The sequence below is a fragment of the Xenopus laevis genome, chromosome 6S, assembly GCF_017654675.1.
Source record: "Xenopus laevis strain J_2021 chromosome 6S, Xenopus_laevis_v10.1, whole genome shotgun sequence".
Classification (NCBI taxonomy): Eukaryota; Metazoa; Chordata; class Amphibia; order Anura; family Pipidae; genus Xenopus; species Xenopus laevis.
Window position 1 is genome coordinate 21,586,589 of NC_054382.1, and position 27,239 is coordinate 21,613,827.

The 27,239-nt window shown below is 38.1% G+C and overlaps 1 long non-coding RNA gene across 1 annotated transcript in view; it reads right to left on the bottom strand.

Moving 5' to 3' along the window:
• Positions 1–3,856: 3,856 nt before the first annotated feature.
• LOC121395003 overlaps positions 3,857–27,239 on the bottom strand; it is a 50,577-nt gene continuing 27,194 nt past the window's right edge. The window contains exons 3-4 of the long non-coding RNA XR_005962169.1: positions 4,531–4,613; positions 3,857–4,039 (exon numbers count right to left, since the gene is read on the bottom strand). This is a non-coding gene — a long non-coding RNA (uncharacterized LOC121395003). The remainder of the gene's footprint in view (positions 4,040–4,530; positions 4,614–27,239) is intronic.

Sequence of the window (27,239 nt, forward strand, 5' to 3'; positions counted from 1 at the left end):
CAAGTCCTAGCCCTGGAGGTTTGTGCTGAAAACAGGAAGTCTGATACAGAAGCCCATGTGTACACAATAGAAGGAAAGTGTTTATTTTGACAGAGCAGCATTACTTTGAGGGTTTACTGGTGTATTTATATAGACCTTTCTGATAAAGCTTACTTAATTTTAGCCTTTCCTTCTCCTTTAAAGATGGAGCAAATGTATTTCATTGGTGAATCTGGGTCATATGGCAGATTCATTAAATGAAGGGGGAGGCCTGGCTGCATGTGCAAGATGCATCAATAAATATAATAATGACTCAAAAACCACAAATAATAAAAAATGAAAACCAAATGCTAATTGTCTCAGAATATCAATCTCTACATCATACTAACAGTTAATTCAAAGGCAAACAACCCCTTCAAGTAAGGGCCTCTCTTTGTACTGGAGGTGGTGGATAAAAAGATATCTATCATGTTCATATTATTTAAGTTCCTCTTTTCACATGTATTTTTGATATGTATCATATCCACAACATTATTCTAATGTCTTTAATGTTAGATTTTTGAAAAATTTCAAGCCAGCACTTGACCCTGGAAGTAGGAGGATTCCTCATTGTTCAGAAAGTAAACCACAAGCAGGTGTAGATCAGAAAATCCAAGTTGCTCTCATAGTGGCACTGATCATAGCCCAGAAAAGACCTTTCTTTACAAGCTGGAGACTGCTCAAGAGCCGGAGAGAAAACAAACCCAGGACAATGACTCCTCTGTTAAAATGGTGCAGGACTTTCTCGAAGGGAGTGTTGAGGAGATGAACCAGTATTTTCTGCCCCCAGAGTCTTTATGTCTGATTCTAGACATTGTTAAACCCACGTGCAGAAGATCAACTTGCTTTACCAAAGGGTGAGTGTGTAAATATCAGTAGACTATTGTCTTTATTTTTCTAACATTTTTATTAAAAGAACTTATCATCTGATGAGTAAGATAAATAACTGGACATATTTTATTTTCTAGATATGGGCATTATTCATATTATTGAAGGTACAGGCTCTGTTCTTCAGACAGCCACTGATGTGGAGGTTTGTTGTATTCATTCTTTTCTCCATTGTGTTTTGTACTAGAAAATCTATTGTTTACAATAACTATATAAGCAGGAAGCATTTACTGGTCACCCGTTTAAAGCCAAATATTTTAAGTTTAACTGGGACAGGGGCAGTTGTTAATGATGTCTGATCTTCTTGATGCATGTGGAATATATTGGTGCTATATCAATATAGAATACTAATAATAAACATCTTAGAATATAGAGTGCAATATACTGCATTTCTTATTGTGGGAATCATTGCCCAACTATTGATGCATGTTAAATATTCTTATTCCAGGTCAAGTACTTATAGGGGCACATTTACTTAGCTCGAGTGAAGGATTAGAATAAAAAAAACGTTGAATTTCGAAGTATTTTTTTGGCTACTTCGACCATCGAATTGGCTACTTAGACCTTCGACTACAACTTCGAATCGAACGATTCAAACTAAAAATCGTTTGACTATTCGACCATTCGATAGTCGAAGTATTGTCTCTTTAAAGAATACTTCGACCACCTACTTCACCACCTAAAACCTACCGAGCACCAATGTTAGCCTATGGGAAGGTCCCCATAGGCTTTCCTAGCTTTTTTTTGATCAAAGGAAAATCGCTCGATCGATGGATTAAAATCCTTCGAATCGTTCATTTCGAAGGATTTAATCATTCGATTGAACGATTTTTCCTACGATCGTGCGAACGAACGAACGAATTGCAGTAAATCCTTCAACTTCGATATTCGAAGTCGAAAGATTTTACTTCAATGGTCGAATATCGAGGGTTAATTAACCCTCGATATTCGACCAATAGTAAATGTGCCCCATAGTGTTCAATTAGATTGGTTCCAGTTGAATTAGCTTTGAGGGCAAAAAGCCCTTATAAATGGACCAGAGATTGTCAAAGCGACCCTTAGGGTAGTGGCACATGGGAAGAATTGTCACCCGCAAATTTTTTTTCTCCAAAATATATATATTTTTTACATTTTTTTTTAATCTCTTTTATTTTTTGCTTTTCATAGGATAATTTAAATACAAACATTCAATGGTTCATTATTTTTGGGTATTTAACCTTTTTTGAGGGAAGGGGATGTTAGAATTGGGAAATACACAAGATGAAAATAAATAGCATATCTGTAATATCTTGCCAGTCCATTTACTTATCAACCAAATTTTTTTTTATCATTCTTACTACCAGTCTCTTATGATTCTTTGTACGTGTTTCAGAGTGTCCAAATTTCCGTATGTTTGTCTACTTTGTCCACCAATAAAGCTGTCAAATATAACAGCTTTTGTGTCAGACTGATTCTTTCTTCTTTTCCATCAGTTTCTATCGATGTTTGTAACCATTGTTCTGCCAAGTTTACCCTCACCACGGCTAAGATTTGTCCCATTAGTAGATTTTGGGAAGGAGAACTAATAATGCAGTCCGAGCATCCGGGGTGATGTGTTTATTAAAAACTTTCCGTATTATTTGGAAAATTTCTTTCCAATTTGTCACCGCTTTGGGGCATGCCCACCATATGCAGGCAAATCTCCCAAAAATGCCTCTCCATTGCTGGCAGTATGTCCAACATATTGCTAAATCACTTGAATTTGCCTCCAGAGGAAAATTCAAAGTTACGGTGGACATACCGCCAGCGATTTAAAATACTAGCAATGCAGAGGCATTTTTGGGAGAATTGTTTATTGTTAAAATGTTTATGCTGTTCAAATCTCAGTGCCCTCCAACGTTTGACTCCTTTATGGAGTAGAGTCTCTATAACTGATAAAAAACAGCTTCTGTCACCTTTCCTAAAGGGTTGGGTCTATGTTGAATGGCTGCTGAGTCAGTCTGTGTCACCGTACGGTTTATTGCTCCCGGACAATAGCCATGCCATTAAGTGGATGCTAAACTGTTCATCCAAGTGAAAGTCTGCCTATGATTCTCACAGTAACTGTTTCTGCTCGCTGGGCCGGATATATTTATTGGAAATCTGTTGTCATAATATTATTTGCACCACTCGATGGAGGGACCAAGTGGCTGATGTTTGGTTTTATCTAATTACATTTATTGGTTTCCAGTTGAAACTTCACAGTCACCTTTACACACAGTGATTTGTCCGTGTTTCTGCTTCTCAGAATCTTTCATCCTTCCATAAAGTTTGATTCCGTTTATAAATCACTGGAATTGCTGACTGAAGAAGAGAAGCTTGCAAAGTTATCCACACTAAAAATGCGATATTTTACCCCAAGAGAGAGAGCATATCTTCATAGATTTCCAGCAACATTTGGTATGTGACAAAACAGCATGTGGTTGTCTCCTATTTCTGTTATTAAAGACTTAATAGATGCTTAAAGGAGAAGGAAACCCCCTGGGCGCAAAACCCCTCCCCCCTCCCGTGTGTTGCCCACCCTCCGGCGTCTTCTGGCGCATGTGCAGTAGGAACATTTACCGGTACGGCTCTACTGCGCATGCGCCGAATGTCACAAAGTTTTCCGATTTCACTTCCTGACATTCGTTGAATGCACAGTAGATACGTACCAGTAAATGTTCCTACTGCGACTGCGCCAGAAGACGCCGGTCAAAGCAGGAAGAAGACGCTCGTGGGAGAAGATGCCAACTGTGAACTCCGTGGACAGGACCTGCGCAGAGGGGTGAGTAAAAAGTTAGGGGCATTTGCCCAGGGGGACAGGTAGGCCAGGGGGGAGGAGGGAGGGTGGGCAACACACGGGAGGGGGGAGGGGTTTTGCACCCAGGGGGTTTCCTTCTCCTTTAAAGGAGAAAGTAAGGTATTTCACTGGGGGTGCGCAATGTTAGGCAACCTCAGTGATTAGAAATGCTTACCTGAGACCCCGGGCTGGTGCTCCTGTTCGCTGCACCAGCCCAGGTACTCCTGTAGGAGCGCCATGATACCAATGATACCAAGAAGATAGGGGTGTGGTACTGCTGATACAGAGTTCTCAGGTAAACATCATCAGCCTGCTTCTTCAGTCTCCCCGAATGATCTGGCATTACATGACAATAATGTAAAGAAACAGATTATTAGATCAATTTTATATATTTGATGACCTTTTTCTTGGTGTTAATGTTCTTAAAGGAGAAGGAACGCTACCATGGTATCCAAACTTTTAAACTCATTCCCCGCAAAAACTTGTTTCATGTAAACAAAAACTTTAAAACTGGAGGTGCTCCACGTAGGCTCTGCTGCAAACCAAAAGTCTTCTTATACTCCAAACAAAATAGAACATAGGCACACTCCACATACTGCTTCTGCAAACATTCTTTTGAAAAAAGCTTCTTTTATTTGTGAGATCCCAGCAAACAATTCGGGGACGTGCCCCTTCATCCAGTGCTACTTACAAACTGGGCAAACAAAGATTTTTAAAGGGAGGTAAATCAGAAGCCCCACCTTCCTTAACTACAAAATTGACATCATCAAGTTAATTAACATAGATAATTAATTTTCAAATCCATTATAAAAAAGGATCCATAATACCTTAATAAGGTGATTATTCGATACTATTGATAGTCCCTTGGTGCTCATAGTCCATATAATCATGTGATCCCTTTGTGATAAAACTGTAAATAGAAATATATGAAATTTTAAAAGTCAAAATGTAATAAAATCTCAATTTTACAAAATCAGGCACAACACATATTCCCCCATTAATAGAAACAGGAATAACTTAGATACTCATTTAATCCCATGGGAGCTAGTGTATTCAATTTCTCTATCCACAGAACCTCTTGCTGTAACAATATTCTATCTTGGTTACCACCTCTCATGGGAAATTTAACTACCTGGAGTACCAACCATCTTAGTTGTTTGCTATTATGTCCATGGGTTTTAAAATGTCTACTAACTGGAGTGACATATTTCATTCTATCTAAATCACAGTTATCAATCGACCTTTTGTGTTTTCCAATACGCACTCTGATCTGTCTCTTTGTCTTTCCAACATATGCTTTACCACAAGGGCAAATTTATCATATATATAACACCCATAGTTGTACATGTGGCAAAATCTTTCAAATCAATCTCATACCCCTTAGAGGGAGGGTTAAACGTATTACCCTTTATAATGATACTACATCATTGACATGTTAAGCAAGGGTATGTACCTTTTTGTGGTGTACCAAAAAATGTAGGTTGGCGACTACAACTCACTCCTATATCAGTTCTAGTGAGTTGATCTCCCAAATGTCTAGCTCTTTTATATGAAAACAACGGTTTCTCCCTAAAGAGGGTCCCATAGTGTTTATCCTTCTCTAGAATTTCCCATTTTGGGATTCATTTTGAAAACATTTTTTTTTCCCATGACAGTATCCCTTTAATGGTAAAGGATTAATCAGTCCCTTGGCTTCAACACTTGTCACATGGCACCAACATGTCTCATGGCTTTAACATTGTCTGATGGCGCCAACACTGAAAAATAGATCTGTTGTGTCTTGTAAGAGTTATAACATCGGACTGTTCAGCCAATGTAGAAAAAAAAAATGTACTTTCCGAATGTAAACATTGCTTGGACTGACGTGGTGTTTTTTTTTTTCTTTTTGGAAAATAATTTTATTGAAAAAGGCAGTGCCTCCCTTTCTCTCTAGTAGCATTAATATTGGCAGTGAGGAAGCTTAAACTAGTAGTTCATATTTCAGTTATGTTGTAGATGGCCTCTTCTTAGTCACTTTCCAATTGGTCTTCACTGTTTATGTATCGTTTTTGGATTACTTGCTGTCCTCTTTTGCTTCTTTGTGAGGCTACAGTTGTATTATTACTTTATTAGTTACTTAACTTTCTATTCAGATTCATATTCTCTTAGTATATCACTGTCTAGCTACACCATACTAGAAGATCATTCTCCATCTCCGTGCCTGATATTGTCTTTAGATTTTCACCAAGAGCACATAAATACATGGATAAATCTTTTGCAGCAAAGTGCAAACGTGCCCACCCCCAAATATTACAGTTACTGTAACATTAATGCTATTTTTTGTTGTTGTTAATGATACGCAAATATAAAGAGGGTATAGCAGAACTAAAAGCAAGTGCTACAGGCATAAATCAGACAATAACAAATCAGGTTGCACAGCTTGACTTTAGGAGAACTAAACCCTAAAAATGAAAAATGTCAATAGCAGCAATGATCCAGGACTTCAAACTTGTCACAGGGGAAAGTGTCTGTGACACTCACATGCTCAGTGGGCTCTGAGCAGCTGTTGAGAAGCTAAACTTAGGGGTCATCGCAAATTATCCAGCAGAAAATGAGGTTGGCCTGTAATTTAGACTAATGCTATAAGGCTGATTATTAAACTCTGATGCTAATTACACTGGTTTCTGAGCTGATATGTACTTATTATCTATATTAGTTACTAATCAGCCTTATATTGTGACATTTCTATTCTATATGTACTGTATATTGTGAGTGGGTCCCTAAGCTCAGTAAGTGACAGCAGCACAGAGCATGTGCAGTGAATCAGCAGAAAAGAAGATGGGGAGCTACTGGGGCATCTTTGGAAACACAAATCTTTACTGCTAAGGGGGTGTGGTTGCCTTAGGCTGGTACAGAAGCACAAAACATAATGTACAACATTTCTAGCTACTTCTTTAGTTCTCCTTTAAGGAAATGTGTTACTCTAATTTAAGTCATATAGAATGCAGGCCTGGACTGGTAGTCAAAATAGGCCCTGCAATTCCAAGTACACAGAGGCCCAAACAGCCTCCAACCAGCTCAAACAGCCCCCTACCAGCCCACTATATGCTAACTTTCTATGGAACCATACAGCAACCCCACTGGCATTTGCTAGAACCCTCAGATTGCCAGTCCGGGCCTGATAGAATATTTGCAGGCAAAATCAAATACTTTTTTATCCTATTGTACCATAAGCAACACATTGCTTTCTTTGTTTATTTTCAAGGTCCAACCTGTGCTGATGATGTTAATGAATGCCAACGTTATGGGGAACTGCACTGGGCTGTCAGAATGGAGGTTTATGTCAGAATACTCCCTGAAGTTATAGGCATATTCTTCCATAAAACATTTGCTTTCTCTGCTGATGCTAAAGTACCGATTGTAGAATACAGTAACCCATTTTAGGGGAGCAGGGTCTTTAAAGCACTAAAACGAAGTTATCCTTTTGCCAGTGATATTTCTATGATTTGTATAATATTTATATAATTTAATACACAGTGCTTCAGACTCCAACATTTTACAAGTAGTTATCTGTGATTATTTCCTATGTATTATTTCCATTTCACTCTTGACCAGTGAGTTTTGCTGAAGATCCTTCCCCATAGGCCTTTCCTAGTCTTCCTTTCACTCTATGGGGCAGATTTACTAAAGTGCAAAGTGACTAACGCTGGTGATGATTCACCAGCGTTCCCGCCTGCAGGGACTTCGCCGATTTACTAATGGGCGCAGGCGTCACTTCGCTAGCGAAGGAGATAGATGCTAGCGGTGATTCGTACTCTATCGCCAGGCGACTTTTCGCTCTGGCGAATTGACATTACTCCGCAAACTCACTAAAAGGCAGATTTTACTGAACGTTACCTCTTTCGCCAGACTTGCCTTCGCCAGCTCAGACCAGGCGAAGTGCAATGGAGTATATAGATCTTCCTCAATCTTCATTTATTTACATCATATTTTGTGAGTGGAAAAACTTCTAAAAAAACCCCTTTTTTCAGGGTGATAGACTGCAAAAGTTGTAAAAAAATATTTTTGTGTAACGGTTTCCCCCATACATATGGAACGTTATTTTACAGTAGGCTCATGTGTAGGGCATTATAACAACTTTACTGACTTAATTAAGGTTCCCTGGACATGTCTAGTTATCAGTGTCAATGTAATGTATTAGATGCAACATGTAACAGAAAGACATCCATTCAACTTTAAATTTCCCACCATATGCAAATTAGCCTGAGCGCAAGACCTCTAACGAATTTGCGATAGACAGAATTGAACGCTATCGCAACTTCGCTTTGATTTGCCCGCATTGCCGAAGTAACGCTAGTGAAAACTCTCCAGCGTCCATCGACCTGGACGAAACTTTGCATTTTAGTAAATTAGCGTTGTCCCAGCGAATTTTCACCTGGGTGCGATGGCTGTCGCTGGCGAATTTCTGCTGCTAAGTAAATATACCCTTAGGGGTAATCTAAATGGCATACCCATAATGAATCAGGATTTAACATTGAGGTGTTATTCTACATGTATATTTTTGTGTAGGCATCACTAACTTGATTGCATATTTAGACTAATTAGTATCTCATTAAATCCAATTCTACTTTGGGTTTTTTGTAGTTGCACCTGTACACCTGAATGGTATGGTCCACTGTGTACCTTGAGATATGATGACTGTAGAACAAACCCTCTAGACATCTGTATACATGGAATCTGTATAGACTTAGACAGAGAGCAGGCTAATAAAATTACTGTAAAGGGGTAATAATTAAAAGCCTTTTTACAATATATTGTATTAGAGAGATGGTCATACTTATTGCTCAAGTACGTGTTATCACAAAGTTCCATTTTTCCCATGGTATGTTTCCCTCAATAAACCCTATTGTTGTTATGCCCTTTAGAAACATGTTTTGCTTGTCTGAGAGCACCAAATTGGCATTTATATTGGCAGCCAAAGTACAGCTGTGTCTGTGATGGGGGGGTGGATGTCGCCTCCAGGAAGTTCGGCCTGTACTGCAGATGTAGATGAATGTGCCCAACCCTCTCTGTTCCCGAAACCCTCCAGTTCCATGCATTAACACTGTGGGATCATTCACTTGTGTCCATTATGTGCCTTATACACTGTACAATGATTTATGGCTAAGATATTTCATTGAAAGGGGTGGTTTAACCTCAAATTAACTTTTAGTATTGTTATAGAATGCTAGCAACTTTGCAGCTGGTCTTCATTTTTCATTTTGCGTAGATTTTAAATTGTTTTCCTTCCTCTTCTACATCTGTTCAGCTTTTCAGATGGTGGGAGGTCACTGAATCCGACAGCCAAAAAAGAGATTGCTCTGGGAGTTTCCAATTTTATTATTATGTTGCTTCTTATTCCTTATCATTCTTTTCAGTCCCTCTTCTATTCGTTTTCCAGTCTCACATTTACATCTCTGCCTGGTTGCTAAGATAAAGACTCTAGCAACCAGATAGCTGCTGAAATCCCAAACTGGAGAGCTCACTAGTAGGAAAAAAAACACAAAAAATAAAACAACTGCAAATTGTTGATCAGAACATCAATGTCTTTTTCATACTAAAAGTTAATTTAATGGTGAAAATCACTTTAGGGTAAGGTCACACTGGGAGATTCGGGGAGATTTAGTCGCCCGGCAACTAATCGCCTCTTCTTTGGGTTGACTAATCTCCTCAAACTGCCTCCCCCTGCTCTGGAATTTAACTTGGTCTCCAATACTCTCTTGATTTTGTCTTTTTTTTTACTTGACTGGAATGCCAATTCTGCTGTCCTCCAGTTATTTCATTCTTGTAAAATTTAAATCTTGTACAGGTATGGGACCTGTTATCCAGAATGCTCGGGACCTGGGGTTATCTGGATTACACATCTATTTCCGTAATTTGGATCTTCACAGCTTAAGTCTACTATAAAATCATATAAACATTAAATAAACCCAATAGGATGGTTTTGCTTCCAATATGGATTAATTATATCTTAGTTGGGATCAAGTACAAGCTACTGTTTTATTATTACAGAGAAAAAGGAAATAATTTTTTAAAAGTTGGATTATTTGGATAAAATTGAGTCTTCAGGAGACAGCCTTTCCGTTATTCTGAGCTTTCTGGATAACAGGTTTCCGGATAATGGATCCCATACCTGTACCTATTTGAACAGCTGATTTTTGATATCAGATTGTTAAACGCTAACAAAATATTCTTGTGTGTGTCAGTAACCAATAGACACAATATATACATATAATTTGTTGATGGGTTTTGTTTTCCTTTTATCCTAGCCGATCCTGGTTGTGGAGGAATTTTCAAAGACAATTAAGGATTCATTTATTCTCCCCGATGGACACAACCTTGTACTGGAAACAAGCAGTGCATTTGGGGCAGATTTACTAAGCTCGAGTGAATAATTTGAATGAAAAAATATTCGAATTTCGAAGTAATTTTTTGGGTTCTTCGACCATCGAATTGGTCAAATTCGATCGAATTCGATCGAATCGAATGATTTGAACGATTTGAAGTAAAAATCGCTGGACCATTCGATAATCAAAGTACTGTCTCTTTAAAAAAAAACTTTGACTGCACTTTTCTAAGTTTTTTGGGTCGAATAAAAATCCTTCGATTGATCGCTAAAATCGTTAGATTTTTATTCGCTTTTGTGCTAAAATCCTTCGAATTCGAAGGATTTTACTTTGAGGGTCGATTTCGACCTCGAAATTCGACCCTTGATAAATCTGCCCCTAAGATTCCTTCACCTATTTCAACGAGTTCAAATGCAGTTTGGATCAAATATAAGTTGGATACATCAGTAACAAGATCAAGTTTTAAAGCATTTTATAAGGTTGGTAAGAATCAGGGGTTTTCAAATATTGGGTTCAGATTGGCATCATATTTACCTCAACCGAATCGTGTTGACATACACTTTATTTAATGTAACTTTCTGTAAACTGTCACATGAAGAGGGATTTTCACCATATCTGATTTGTTGTAAAGATGCTCTGACAAAGTATGTACATACAGTAATAAACCTTCAGGACTGTTCTTTCATTCTTTTTTATTGAGGGTGGTAGAAAAGTTAGAGTTAGAAAGTAATATTTACTGGTCATTTGTTTGAATAAGTAAATATCCGCTAAGTTTCTGAAAGTAACTAGACCTGATGCCAACTTTGCAACAATTATTTTTCAAAAATGAACAACATACCCAGATTTGGTTTTATGTTTAGCTACATCTATGGTATTCGTCCGTTCAACCCACTTGTAGATCAGTCAGATAGCACAGAATTGCCAGTGTATGGCTTCCTTTAGGCTCATGATTCATTGGGTTCAGTTAGAAAGTAGTATTCTGAGTCCATAAAAACTATTGTGTTTTGCAATCCTTATGGTTAGGTTGTATTCTATGGATAGGCAAGAGGGATGTTAAAAATGACAATGGAAGTGGCAGAGATTGTAAGAAACAAATTTCAGTATTGGGGGTTACCTGCTAAAATGTAAATGAGAAATTGTTACGATCGGCTCCTTAAATCCAGAACAGGTGCTATTCTCCATAGTCTCGGCTCTGCTTCTGCCTGTAGCAGTCGCCTTTCACTATGGGAGGAGCCCTCCGCTAATCAGATACCGCCAGGTCTTAATAAGAGAGGAGCCAAGCAAGAGTTCTGGACTGGCAAAGGGCACGGTCGTTAGCATGGTTTTAGATGGAAGGTACAGTTCTAGGAATAGACAAAAGAGTAGTCAGGCAGGCCGGGGTCGGTGCGGGCAAAGTTCAAGCAAGGTCAAACAGGCCGGGTCGGTGCATGCGGAGTTCAAAGAATCGTCAGGCAGGCAAGGGTCAATATCGGTAGAATAAGAATAGTCAGGCAGGCAAGGGTCAGATTTGGCAGAGTTCAGAATAGTTAGAGTCAAAACGGACAAAAATCGCACCCAGGAACTAACAAGTTTGACCTAACAATGGGCAATGAGTTTGAGCTCAAAGCCCCTTTAAATATTTGAATTTCGCGCCACTCTGTGTGATGACGTCACTCGCCCGGCAGGTAACCCCGGAAGTGAGCGGCTGCGCACAATAGAGAACCGACGCTTGATGAGATAGGACTAGGGCATCCCCACCGTACCCTAGTCCCCCCTAGACTACCAGGGTAAGCCCTTACAGAAATATTTGGCTGGCAGACAAATGAGCTTTCACTTTTTGACCATACCCTTACACCAATGGATCTGTGAAAAGATGAATGAGCTTTACTCCACTAGCAAGACATTGTCATTGCCGCAAGAGATGGGACATTAACATGAAGAAACATTTGAAATTGGAAGTCATACTATTTTGCTCCCCTGCAACCGGTCAACCAAAGTAACAGCTGAGTCTCCAGATCCCTGTAATTTGCACCTGAATTAACATGAGTTAACTGCTACCAAAAACAAATTAAAATGCCCATATATATATATATATATATATATATATATATATATATATATATCAGAAACGGGCAGCACTGGACAGAAGGTTGGGAGTGGAATCAGGCGGGTGTCCAGGGGTATAATAGCCAATCCAAAATATAAAACCACTGGGTTGGTTTCTGCTTAAAGAGCAAGTCAACCCCAAAATAAAAAATTTGCCTAATAAAAGAAAACAATTCTAAGCAACTTTTCATAATACATTCATTACAAATTGTCAGTGGTTTTAAAGTTATTTGTAAAAAACATTTGATATTGAAAGCAACATTGGCTTAACTCCCAGTTGTTACTTTTTAAACAATGTTGCAACAGTCTTGGTTTCCCAGCAAAGCTGCCTTCGCTTACATTCTATCATCAGTCTTAAACATCAGGGCAGAGAATAGAAAGGGACAGACAAACAGTGCTTTCAATAGCAATACATACACACATAACTTAACAACCATAAAAAATGTATAATTAATGTATATTGCAAAGTTACTTAGAATAATGATTTCTTTTATTAGGCAAATATTTATTTTGCGGTTGACTTGCCCTTTAAGTGTAACCAATATCACACAGTTATGTAATAAGCAGGCATAATTTTGTTCATCTGTTTGGTGGTAAAATCGGACCCGGTTGATTTGCTCATTATTTTTGATGGACCACAAAATTTGTAGTTGCCAAGATAATTGCTTCAATTGATTATATTTTGAGACACTGACCAATGCTTTATTGGCCAGGATTAGTGGTTATAACTGGTGGTCAGTGTTTATGCAAATTTTAGGTAGGTGAAAGAAACACATTTTCTGGTACATTTGTTGGTGTCTAATTTATATAAAGATCAGAAAACAAGTTGCTAATGAATAAAGTTATTAGACAGTGGTATACTGTTGGGGGAAAAGCTACATCATTTTTGCATCTAGGAAAGAGAATATTTGACACAGCAGGAAATTGTAGTTGGTACATATTTTGTGTTATTTGGGCAAAAGACGCTTATTTACCGTAAGTCACAAAATATCTGGCTTTTCTGCAAAGCTTCATGCAGAGCTGGGGGTGATCCTTAGAGGTGAGTGATGATTCGTGTAGTCCAAAGAAAATGAAAGCATTGCTTTATGAATAACTGGTTCATTGTTTACTGAGTAACTGTTTTTCCATTCCATCTAATGCTTTAAAATACACATAAGAATTAAGATGAGCTGAGAGGTAGAAAAAGAATAGGGATAAAGCTATTTATATGAGGTGTTTGTGAGACACTTGGATAAATGCCGGGACAAACAGATAATGGATACAGGAAAAATAATTAGGAACTATTGATACATTGTCAATGCATTAAATACCTTGATTTTGCTCCAAAAATGTCACTTCTTTGTCTTGTTACTTTGCTAACTGTGTTTGAATTGGGTATTGGCCCACTTTGAGGGGGTACATAATTCGAGAAGCAGGTAGTTAGGCTACAAAGACATTATCACACCTTTATGTATGCTGGATACAAAAGAAGGTCCAACTGGCACAACGAAACATATTGTCACCTCAAGGCCCATTCAAAGACTTTGTGTATGTAATTTTACTTAAAAATTGCTGTTACATGGAGACATACAGTAAGCTTTGTGTCAGTTAGGTGTGGTTATAAGCATGTGGGACATCAGAGAAAACATGGAAGAATTTTTGAAGGGCATGGTTGTGTTAGTTGGAGTTTTTTGAAGGTGTCTGGCACTGTTATTGGATTTTGACATGAGCCACAATATAAATTTTGTTTAACGTCCATGTGACTTTGTCGCCAAACCTAGATCCAGCCCTGGAGTCACTCTTATCCTTGATATAGAGGTTATTACCCAGACATATCAACTGGGCCTGCCTCTAGGTTCTTTATACTTTCATCAGTCAATTTGGCTTTTTGACAATTGGACTCCCATCCTGTGGCTTATGTAAGCTCATAGTAAAATGAGAGGCACCGTTGCTCCAACTTGTAGCCTTACGCCAATATGTGCCCTGGATTAGACCTTAAAGCAGTGATCCCCAACCAGTTGCTCTCCAACCCTTTGGATGTTGCTCTCTGTGTCCTCAAAGCAGATGCTTATTTTTGAATTCCAAGCTTGGAAGCAAGTTTTAATTGCATAAAAACTAAGTATAGTACCAAATAGAGCCTCTTGTAGGCTGCTAGTCCACATAGGGGCAACCAAATAGCCACCACAGCCCTTATTTGGCACCCCAAGGGACTATTTTATGTGTGTGTTAACAATAAACACTAAGCTTGAGCAGTTAACCTGCAGTCTTGATCGATCCTTGCGAAGTTTATATTTGTGGACCTATTCAGCAGCACACACGGCGGAGGTGCATCACAAGGTTTCGACTTAAAAGTTTTTCGCAGTTGGTTTGAGGTAACAGCACCATTTATTTTTTGAAGGACTATTTTATGCTTGTGTTGCTCTCCAACTCTTTTTACATTTGAATGTGGCTCACGGGTAAAAAAAGGTTGGGGACCTCTGCCTTAAAGGAATAGTTCAGCGTGAAAATAAAACTGTGTAATTAATAAAAAATGTTTCTAATATATTTAGTTAACCAAAAATGTAATGCATAAAGGCTGGAGTGACTGGATGTATAACATAATAGCCAGAACACTACTTCCTGCTTTTCAGCTCTCTAACGCTGAGCTAGTCAGTGACTTGAAGGGGGGCCACATGGTACATATCTGTTCAGTGAGTTTGTAATTGATCCTCAGCATTCAGCTCGCATTCAAAAGCAACAGATATGACCCATGTGGCCCCCCTTCAAGTCTCTGATTGGTTACTGCCTGGTAACCAGGGTAACCAGTCAGTGGAAACCAAGAGAGTTGAAAAGCAGGAAGTTGGGCTATGTTCTGTTATGTTAGACATCCAGTCACTATATTAGAGACATTTTTTATTTTGCACAGTCTATCTATTTACCCAGTTATTTTTACACTGAACAATTCCTTTAATTCTCAGAGAGCAAGTCTCTGCAGGGGAAGTTCTCTCTTTTTTATGAAGACCAAGGGGCAGATTTATTAAGGTTCGAATGGTAAATTCAAATTTGTATCGAAACTCACAAATTACATTTAAAAACACCAAATCAAATGTAAATTCGAATGCGAGATTTATCACACCTCGAACCACGGAAACAGTTCCAATTCGAATATTCGCCGCCTAAAACTTGCCGAGTTCATTTACGAGTCAATAGCAGAGGTCAGTTGAACCATTTGAATATGTTAATTGCCTTCATGACATTCAAGTTTTTTTCCAGAGGAAAACTCAATTCAAATTTGATTTGAATTTTTGGGTCGGGATTATTCGATGGAATATTATACATCGCATCCATATTTTCATAAATAACCTGCCATTCGAGTTGTGAGTACATTCGAATTTATTATAAAAAAAAAAATTTGACCTTTAATAAATAACCCCCCTATGACTACATACAATTATTCAATGTAATAAAGATTACTATCTTCAAAAATAAACTCAAGAGTAAATTCTCATAAGTGAAGAAGGTACAGCGTGTGAGTAGTTGAAGACGCAGCCATTCAGTAATCTCCGATGTTCTGCACTGTTTGTCCTTGGAACTCTGTGTACAGATCCAATTACTACAAACCAGAAGGTCGCTATTTGAGTGAGACTCCTTGTAGCATTCTACAGTGAGTGTCAATGGTGATACTTGGTGTTCCCTCCTTAGGGAGACTCTTTCAGAAGTTTTTAGTTACTGTTCTGGGGCATATAATTACCCTGATATAGAAATTATTTATTTTCTGGCAGGGGAACAACAATTATAGGGCTCAGTTTTAGTAATAAACAAAATAATAAGCTACAGAGAACAACCACTGGATAAAAACATTATGGTGCAAGATAAGTCATAAGCACGGCATAGAATTAAATTATAATTTTGAATGATAATTTGTTGTGTTGCTGGTCCTGTAAGTGCGGGTAATTCAATCAGCTGGACTTTGTCTTGATTTACCTTCACTGCTGAGCTGATCAACTCTGAAACTGAATACAGCTGGTTAACGAAAGTGTATGAGCACCTGCACAATAACAATGTGCCACTCAGATGTCCAGTTGGGAACTTATGCATGTGCATAAATTGCTCTAAAATTGACTGATCACTCTAGGGGATTATCTGCCACTTTTGCTGATATCGACCAATGCAGACACTATTTACCCAGGGCCGGATTTACATAGTGGGCGCCCCTAGGCCCACTACCGGTCTTCACCCCTGTCCCCTCTAGGGGGAAAGGAGCAATGGGGATTGGTGCACAGGAAATGTATTAAATGATTGTATCTCCAGCGCATCGCCAGTGTTTTTGAACAAATGTGTGTGTGGTTGGGCAGCATGCCGCCCCCCTAAAATCCTGCCGCCCTAGGCCCGGTCCTAGATGGCCTTTCCACAAATCCGGGCCTGTATTTACCAACCGTTTATCTCTGGAGTTTGCCTCTCTTGGCATCATTCATTTTATCTATTTGAGTAGAGTTAGGAGTTTGAGTATTGTGAGAGTAAGTCCTAAAGCTCAGCCATAATGTATGGGTTTTACCTTTGATTTTAAGATATTGTGGAAGATCCATCCGTCCATCAATAACCAGCAGAAGCAACGTAATGACTGTGCTTTGGGTTACATCTACAGTAGTTGAAGGGTTTGCAGCTTCATATACTGTACCTCACTCAATGCAACTACAAGTGCCATCTTTTTTCTTTTCATTCAGTGTAGAAAAAAAATACTGTCAGTAGTGGGTAGTAAGTATACAGTCTTAATCATAAGGAGTACTAAAACAATAAGATTTTAATGTCATATTTTTTATGAGGTTGCCTTGTTGTGCTGCCTGAGAAGTTGATCACTTGTCTTAAAGGTGTACTTTAATCAGTAAAAACCCTTTACTTTTTTTTATATTTGTGGTCCTTTAACAAAACATAGTTACATAGTTAAATTGGGTTAAAAATAGACAAAGTCCATCAAGTTCAACCCCTCCAAATGAAAACCCAGCATCTATACACACACCCCTCCCTACTCTCAGATTAATTCTATATACCCATATCTATACTAACTATAGAATTTAGTATCACAATAGCCTTTGATATTATGTCTATACAAGAAATCCTCCAAGCCCCTCTTAACGGCATTAACAGAATCAGCCATCACAACATCACCCGGCAGTGTATTCCACAACCTCACTGTCCTGACTGTGAAGAACCCCCTACGTTGCTTCAAATGAAAGTTCTTTTCTTCTAGTCTGAAGGGGTGGCCTCTGGTACATGATCCACTTTATGGGTAAAAAGGCCCCCTGATATTTGTCTATAATGTCCTCTAATGTAATTGTAAAGTGTAATCGTGTCCCCACGCAAGCGCCTTTTTTCCGGAGAAAACAACCCCAACCTTGACAGTCTACCCTCATAATTTGAGTCTTCCATCCCTCTAACCAGTTTAGTTGCACATCTCTGCACTCTCTCCAGCTCATTTATATCCCTCTTAAGGACTGGAGCCCAAAACTGAACTGCATACTCCAGATGAGGCCTTACCAGGGACCTATAAAGAGGCAGAATTATGTTTTCATCCCTTGAGTTAATGCCCTTTTTTTTACAAGACAGAACTTTATTTGCTTTAGTAGCCACAGAATGACACTGCCCAGAATTAGACAACTTGTTATCTACAAAGACCCCTAGATCCTTCTCAGTTAAGGAAACTCCCAACACACTGCCATTTAGTGTATAACTTGCATTTATATTATTTTTGTGCATAACCTTGCATTTATCAACATTGAACCTCATTTTCCAGTTTGCTGCCCAGTTTTCCAACTTAGACAAATCACTCTGCAAAGTGGCAGCATCCTGCATGGAACCTATAGTTCTGCTCAATTTAGTATCATCAGCAAAAATATGAAACAGTACTTTCAATGCCCTCCTCCAGGTCTATTAAAGGCGTGGTTCACCTTTAAGGTAACTTTTAGCCAGTTCTCTATCCAAGCCAACATTCCTTAATTTAACCAGTAACCTTCTCTGTGGCACTGTATCAAATGCTACATGTTCCTGCCTTCCTGTATAATTTCGTCAGCCTGGTTTATTGTACAGCACAGTTAAGCAGGAAAGGTAAGAGACTAATGTACTGTGTTTTTGTACTGGACCTTAGCTGCCCCTAAAAAAAAAATTTGGACAAATGTTCTTACATTTTGTTCCATTAAATAAATGGTAAATTCTGCCATGGCTTCCTTTTATCACATATGCATAATCCATTATCCAAGCAATAACTTATATTTGGCCAGCAATGTACACAGCAAAGTCAGTTGTAGTAAGTATTGCTGGCATCTCTTGCAAGAAGTGGAAAAAACTTGATAATGAAAAGGTTTTTGTTGAACATGTACTTAAAATGCTTGAATGATTTATCTTGGACTGATGTGGTCACTCTGTACTTGGCATGTACAACATCATCCTTGTAAAAGGCCTTTGTGCAAAGCAATCTCTTCTTTTTCTGTGTACCACGAGCCAGTGTTGGTTATTGCATGCCAGCTTCAGTCATCGGTTTCCAGGAATTTGCATCTTTCACTGCCTGTGGTGGAGTCGCTATGTGGGGATACGTGTTCTCTTTCTCCCTGTAAACATGCCCAGGCTGAAATAAAAAAGTAAGTGTTCTGCATCTCAGTTAAAATGAAGAAAAGGTCATGCAGTGGAAAAATATATTTCAGAGTATAAGTGGCAAAGATTTATGGATGTTCTGTGCTTTCCTTTACAAAGAGTGGAGTTCCGCTCGAAACGTTGCATTATGCTGCTGTCCTATAAACAATAAAGACAGTTTTATTGAAGTTGGAGTGCTGTCTATTGGAGGAGAATAGATGTCCTGTGCTTTAACAGCTCAAGATTTGTACTTGAAATATTAAAGTAGATCGAAAAGGTGAACCCCAAAGAGTCCTTCTGCAATTCAGACCCAATTATTAGAGTGCATATTGCTATTCAGATGCATGGAACTTTTTCACTGGTGCTAAGATACATCCACTGCAGGACTTATTGCACTTCTTGTGCCATTTCCTTTTCTAAGAACCTTTTTGTTGAAGATTTCTGTTCAAGAGGAACCGTACACATGACTAATGAGGGTATAAACAGTGTATTCATTTAGGAAAATCACATCCTTATAAAATATTTTATATACTTAAAGGAGAACTAAAGCTTAACTAAAGAAATGTTTTACATTAAGTTTGGGCTTCTCTACCAGCCCAAGGCAACCACAGCCCTTTAGCAGTGAAGATCTGTGTCTCCAAAGATGCCCCAGTAGCTCCTCATCTTTTTTTCTGTTGATTCACTGCACATGCTCTGTGCTGGTGTCACTTACTGAGCTTAGGGACCCACTCACAATATACAGTACACATAGAATAGAAATGTCACAATATAAGGCCAATTAGTAATTAATACAGATAATTACTACATGGCAGCACAGAAACCAGTGCAATTAGCACCAGAGTTTAATAATCAGCCCTATAGCATCATCTTATATTACAGACCAACCTCATTTTCTACTTGATAATTTGCGACGACCCCTAAGCTTAGCTTCTCAACAGCTGCTCCGAGCCCACTGAGCATGTGAGTGTCACAGACACTTTCCAAGATGGTGACCCCCTGTGACAAGTTTAAAGTCCTGGATCATTGCTGCTATTGACAAGCTGAAACTTTAGGCTGGTATAATAAGTTCATCATATAAAATATGGCATTTTTAGCCATATTCATTTTTAGGGTTTAGTTCTCCTATAAGTAAATGCAGTCAAAGACAGAATTACGCTTTAGGATTGGAATGTGGTTAAATATTTTCTGCAATTCAGAAATAGTGAAAAACATTTTTCTCAGGAGGTTCATAGATGCCATTATTTAGAGATTTTTATGTGTTTGCAAAGATCTATGTAAGCTCAATGGAAGAACAAAATATTAAAAAAATCAGAGACAATAGTGAGACCCATTAGATATTCCACTGCAGTCACCCTAAAGCGTTAATAGTGGGGCTGGGTTTGTAAATTGGTAGAAAAGCTGCAGTTTCATTTCCCACTCAGACTGGACACTATGCCAGTATTGTAAGTGGTTTCAGACGGCAGCATTCTCTACAAATCTGATTCAGCTACCAGAGAAATGTAAGAAAAATAGACAAAAGGAAATCTCTGAAATGACCTTCAAATATGATCAGTCAGATTTGATTCCTTTCTACTATATTTATTCAAGTTTTATACACCAAGGCCTCATCTTACATTTTACAAGGTTTAGCTTAATTAAAGCAGACAATAGGATATAAACTGTACAGGGACTGGCAACATTTCAGGGCTTCAAGAGCTCCCTTGGCACCCACATCTAAATACAACTTTAAAGTGTGTTTCCACCACAGCCCTCATCGCCAGGCCACTTTTTACAAATGCATGAATTCAAAGTGCCCACGTCAGCAGTAATTTTACTCTAGAGTTCCCAAGAACCAATCTGGCTGTGGTCTTTCAGCATGGAGGCAGACAATCTGGTATTAACTCTTTTTAGAACGTATAGACTGGGGCCAATTTATTTCCTAACTGGTTGTGTCTAACATTTTTCTGCAGGGTCATTAAAAATGGAATACACTTTAGCTTTGCTCCAATAAAGTGATGGCTGGTCTGTTTGCTTTCTAAACTGTTAGGGGCAGATTCATTAAGGGTCGAATTTCGAAGTTAAAAATACTTCGAAATTCGACCCTCGAATTGAAATCCTTCGACTTCGAATATCGAAGTCGAAGGATTTAGCGCTAATCCTGCGATCGATCGAAGGATTTTTCGTTCAATCGAACGATTAAATCCTTCGAATCGAACGATTCGAAGGATTTTAATCCAACGATCGAAGGAAAATCCTTCGATCAAAAAATCACAGGCAAGCCTATGGGGACCTTCCCCATAGGCTAACATTGACTTCGGTAGGTTTTACCTGCCGAAGTAAAGGGTCGAAGTTTTTTTTAAAGGGGAAGTACTTCGACTATCGAATGGTCGAATAGTCGAACGATTTTTCGTTCGATTCGTTCGATTTCGTTCGAATTCGAACGAATTTAACCAATTCGATGGTCGAAGTACCAAAAAAATACTTCGAAATTCGAATTTTTTTCATTCGAATCCTTCACTCGAGCTTCATGAATCGGCCCCTAAATGTTGTTGAAGTACACAACAGAGATATTGCAGGTTTCTACATTGGGTTTATCTTTATTTTCTCTTCAATATATGGAAATGGTCTGTTTTATACACATACTGACGCTGTATAAAAATCTTAATCTGGGATATCAAATCAATGCTTACTCTATTTGTATTTATTTTTTATCCTCATGCAGACTAGTAACTAATGGTATACTATACATATACAGTATATACCTGTATATACAAAATTATAGGAAGGCCATCTCCTATAGACTCCATTTTAAGCAAATAATTTAAATTTCTATATTTAAATAATTCTATAATTTCTTCTACTACTATAGGTATGGGACCTGTTATCCAGAATGCTTGGGACCTGGGGGTTTCCAGATAATGGATCTTTCCATATTTTGGATCTTCGCACCTTAAGTCTACTAGAAAATCATGTAAACATTAAATAAACCCAATAGGCTGGTATTGCTTCCAATAAGGAATAATTACAGTATATCTTAGTTGGGATCAAGTACAAGCTACTTTTTTTATTACAGAGAAAAAGGAAATCAATTTAAAAAAAATGTGATTATTTGGATAAAATAGTGTCTATGGGAAATGGCCTTTCCGTAATTCGGAACTTTCTGGATAATGGGTTTCTGGATAATGAATCCTATACCTGTAATAATAATATAGTACCTTGTACTTGATCCCAACTTAGATACTGTATCATTAATTCATACTGGTGGCAAAATAATCTAATTGAGTTTATTTAAGGTAGGGGATTCAAATAACAGAATATCCCTTACCCAGAAAACCCTACTAGGTATCGTGTCCACTTTTATTTAACTTGTTTATTAATGACTTGGGGGAGGGTATTGTAAGTAATGTATAAGTGTTTGCAGATGACACAAAACTATTCAGCCCAATAAATTCCATCCAGGATGTGACATTCTTGCAACAGGATCTTGACAAACTGGCAATCTGGGCAGCTAAGTGGCAAATGAGATTCAATGTTGATAAATGTAAAGTCATGCACCTGGGATGTAAAAATATACAAGCCACTTATACCCTTAATGGGACTGCACTAGGCAAATCCATTATGGAAAAGGACCTTGGAGTCCTTGTAGATGATAAACTTGGCTGTAGCAAGCAATGCCAGTCAGCAGCATCAAGGGCAAATAGGGTCTTGAGCTGTATTAAAAGGGGCATAGAGTCAAGGGAGGAGGGGGTCATTCTTCCACTGTATAGAGCACTTGTAAGGCCCCATCTAGAATATGCCGTACAGTTTTGGTCTCCATCACTCAAACAGGACATTATTGTATTAGAGAGGGTACAGGGAAGGGCAACTAAGCTGGTAAACGGTATAGAAAATCTAAGATATGAAGAAAGACTGGCCAAATTGGGGGTGTTCAGGTTGGAGAAGAGGCATTTAAGGGGTGACATGATAACTACTGTATGTATAAATATATAAGGGGATCATATAATAATCTCTCTAATGCTTTATTTACCAGTAGGTCTTTCCAGCTGACACAAGCTCACCCATTCCGAAGAAGAAGAAGAGGTTCCGCCTAAATATTCGGAAGGGGTTTGTTACAGTGAGAGCTGTGAAGATGTGGAATTCTCTCCCAGAATCACAGTCATACTGGCTGATACATTAGATAACTTTAAGAAGGGGTTGGATGGCTTTTAAGCAAGTGAGGGAATACAGGGTTATGAAAGATAGCTCATAGTACAAGTTGATTGACTAGTCCGATTTTTTGAGTCCAGAGGGAATTCTACCCCCCCTCCTCTGAGGCAAATTGGAGAGGCTTCGGGTGGGATTTTTTTTGCCTTCCTCTGGATCAACTGGCAGTTAGGCAGGTTAAAAAAAGTTAAAAGGTTGAACTTGATGGACAAGTGTCTTTTTTCAACCTAACGTACTATACTACTATGTTACTTCTTGAGCATTCTGGATAAAAGTCCCATCTGGATAGATGAAAAAAAAGTCAAGAATGTTTGGAAAGTTTTGTCAACAATGCTAGTAGGATTAAGTATTACAATGCAAAGTAGGATTAAGTATTATTTAATTCCTCTTGTTTTTTTTTTACCTAAAAATACTATATTAGGGTTTTTTTAAAAGTGAGACTTCAAATATTGAGTATACCATGTTAAAGACCGTATTTAAAACCTTTGGGCGTTAGGGCATGGCCATCATGTGTGCCTATTTCACCACAACCTTGGGAATATGTAGGGTTAGCCAAAGGTTGCAAATTTTGCTACTTTTGCTGGCACTAAATAATGTACCTTCTATAAAGTACTTTATAGTTAGTCTCTAGTAAGGAAACATTGTTTGAGGATCTTTTAACTTTCAGCCAAATATGTTCCAAGTCCTCCAGTTCTTATGTATTATTGAGGTCCCTTTGCCATGCTGACATAAGTGATAGTACCTTTGAAGGGGTTGCTTTAAAGAAGCTTCTATAAGCTCTAAGCAACTTTATATTAGTTTGTTTTGAGGGTCTATATTTTCTTTAAGGAATGTGCAGAGACATGCAAATGACTCCTTTTATATCCCTTGGCCATGTATGTTATAAATCTAAACATGTAGACATATACGTTATGGTAAGAATGGGTCATTTTTTTTGTTTTAAGGCTTTAGAAAATGTGTAGCACGAGGCATTTGAATATCTCCTGTTTTTAATTTTCACTTCAGTTCTTGTATAGTGACAGGCTCTTTGTATGGAACACATTAATGTATTGTGCTGTGTATGTATATACACATATATGTGTATATATATATATATATATATATATATATATATATATATATATATATATATAAATAACAAACAAGGGAAAGTTGTGCTCACCACTAGTTTTAAAAACATATAGTTCTACAAGAGCAGTGACCAGCTCTATGTTGTAGCTCCCACCCCCTCCAACTATAGTCAGGTGATCCCACTGGTGTCTAATAAAAGGGCAGCCAAGGTTGGGAGTTTTACTTTGAAAGCAGCTAGTAAGTTGCAGGTAAAACGTATTCGTCCCTTTTATAAAATGTATAATTAAACCATAGAATTCTTAATGAATCAGATGAAAATTGAGCATAGGACTGGCCAGATATGGGATGACTTTGACGTAGTTGGCCAGCTTAAATATATTGCAATATATGGACAAACAATCCCTGTTTTGTTTAAAGGGTAAGGCATTTTTCAGTAGCAGTATGCACAAAATGTCTCTGTCTTAAATATATTGATAATGGGTTGAGTGCAGAGGAATCTTGTATTTGTCTATATATATATATATATATATATATATATCACTTCTGTACGTATCCTTTGCTTCTAGAAACAACAGAGCAGAAGTGATACTAACGGACTGGACCGTTTAATTTGTTAATATTTTGGGAAAGATGAAGTTGCCTGTGGTGGTTTGGCAAGTGTTCAGACTTGCTTTTGTGCCATATAACCAACTTGCTTCCCTGATTTTATTTACTGCAATGTGAAAGCTGTCAGGGAGGAGAGAGAAATGATAATGGGTTCATTTCATTAACACTTGAGTGACTTTAGGGGAGCACATGGGTCATAACTGTTGCTTTTGAATCTGAGCTGAATGCTGAGGATCAATTGCAAACTCACTGAACAGTTCTGTCCCATGTGGCCCCTCTTAAAGTCACTGACTAACTCAGAGTTAGAGAGCTGGAAAGCAGGAAGTAGTGTTCTGTTCTGTTAGACATCCAGTCTCCAGCCTTTATACATTACATTTTTGGCTGACTAGATTTTTTTTTCATTTTGTACAGCATATCTATTTACCCAGTTTTTATTTTTACACTGAACTATTTCTTTGAAGCAGCAGTATTAATAACATGTAATGGAAATGGCCTTTGCCAAACTGTGTGTAGAGGTTCCATCTTCTAATCATTACCTCTTGCCAATCCCACAATTAGAGCAAAATATATACCTCGACTTTAAATGCTTAGTAACCCAGGAGTCAAGGCACAAACAGAACTGTCATAACTAAAGATGGTGATGAAAGTCAACATATTTTTTCTTCTTTATTGCTTTAGAGTATTTAGCTTGGCATCTATGTGGAAGAAGTAATTCTGCTTTTTTGGGCCAAAATTAAATATACAATATTACTACAACCATGAAAACATGAAACTAGGACTTTTTACACATAAACTAGTGTTTCCACCAAGTCAGTAAGAATTGTATTGAATTCCCATGTTGTTAATAGTCAATTAAATATATTGGGGGTAGTAGGCAGGATTTATAATTAACAAGATTTGAGATTTTATGTTCTCATTGGGGCAAATTCACTAAGATCCCGCACTTCGCCGCACTTCGCCAGGCGTAGTTTCGCCAGCGCTCTGCAAATTCACTAAAATCCGAAGTTGCGCTCAGGGGTAGCGTAAGGTTGCGAAGTTGCGCTAGCGTTGATTCGCTATGTAAAGCGAAGTTACACTAGCGAAGGCTAATTTGCATACGGCACCAAATTCAAATTTCAATGGAGGAATACGTATCAGCACTACAAATGCCTAGAAAACCTTCAAATCAGCAAATAAAAATGTTATTTTGCCCTACACATATGCCCACTGTATAGTTAAGTTGCCATGAGTCAGGAAATGTAGGGGGGAAGGAGGGGAGCCCCAAAAAATTTTTCGATCTTTTTCAGCCTATCACCCATAATGTAGAAAGCACGCCAGCGTATTTTGAGACTTAGAAAATTTTTTGACTTTTTTTGAAACAATCCCTATCTACTCTATTGCGCTTCGCCTGGTCTGAGGTGGCGAAGGAAGTCTAGCGTAAAAGGTAGCGTTCAGTACACTGCGCAAGTTAGTGAATTTGCGTAGTTACGTCGCTAGCGAAAATTAGCCAGGCGTAAGGGTGCGAAGTAACACTAGCGAAACTACGCCAGCATTCGTTAGTGAATTTGCGCAATTAACGAAAATGACAAACGCTAGCGAACTAACGCTAGCGTTCGGCGCTTCGGCGCTTAGTGAATTTGCCCCATTGTGTTTTGCTTTTTTGTGCCCTGTACATTAATTGCTGATGAACTTGATTCTTCCATGTGTTTTAAATGTATCTATAATCTCCAGTGGGGGAGAGTCTGATGTGTATTATTCAGATGCTGCCCAATATGTGAAATCTATATAAATAAAAGGGTAATTATTTTTAACTACTAATTAGGTAAATGTATAAGGAGTCATTTACAGGGAAAAACTTCATATGTAAAAACATTTATTTTTCCCACTTTGGCCTCAAGTACAACCATAAAAAGGTTGCCAGGGGTGTTTATGCACAATATCGTGCAAAAGACCTGCAGTTTATTGACATTCCCCCACAAAGCTGGCATTTACAGTCACAGCAGATTTAAATGTCAAGCAGCATTACAATGGGTTCTGTTTATTAAAAACCATGTTTCTTGTGGTGTTTTTATTGCTTCTTCTCGTTAGTTGATGAGCCTTTATTTTGATGAATTTTATTAGCAACTAGAAAATCTGCCCATAGCATGGGTTAGTAGGATTTCAGAGATGCAATTCTACAGGTTGCTTGGGTACAACGAAACTTGACGCACATACATCCAGAACTTTGTAGCTCTGTAAATAGTCCAGTATGCTAAGATTACACTTGTGATGTTAGTGGCTACATAGGGAATAATGTCCTTTACTCTTGGCATCATAAGAATATTAAGGGGTTTATTTAAATCCGAATTCTGAAAAATTATTATACCCAGAGGCTGCAAAAAAGTCAAAATCCGAATATACTCCATCTTCAACCCGTCAAGGTTCTGTAGAAGTCAGTGGCAGAGGTCCTATTTGCAATTTGAAGATATAATTGTCTGTGCTGGGTTACGATAATCTGAACATTTCAGGCTTTTTCAACGAAAATTCTGACTTTTCAGGAGTCAATCCAAAAAAAGTTGCGGTTTTTGTGTGAGATTCCGGAAAGTAATGGTTTTACCTGATCGAATTTTTTCATGTTTTTTATTTATTAATAAATAAGGGTAAATTGTGGATTCCAGTTTGGTCTG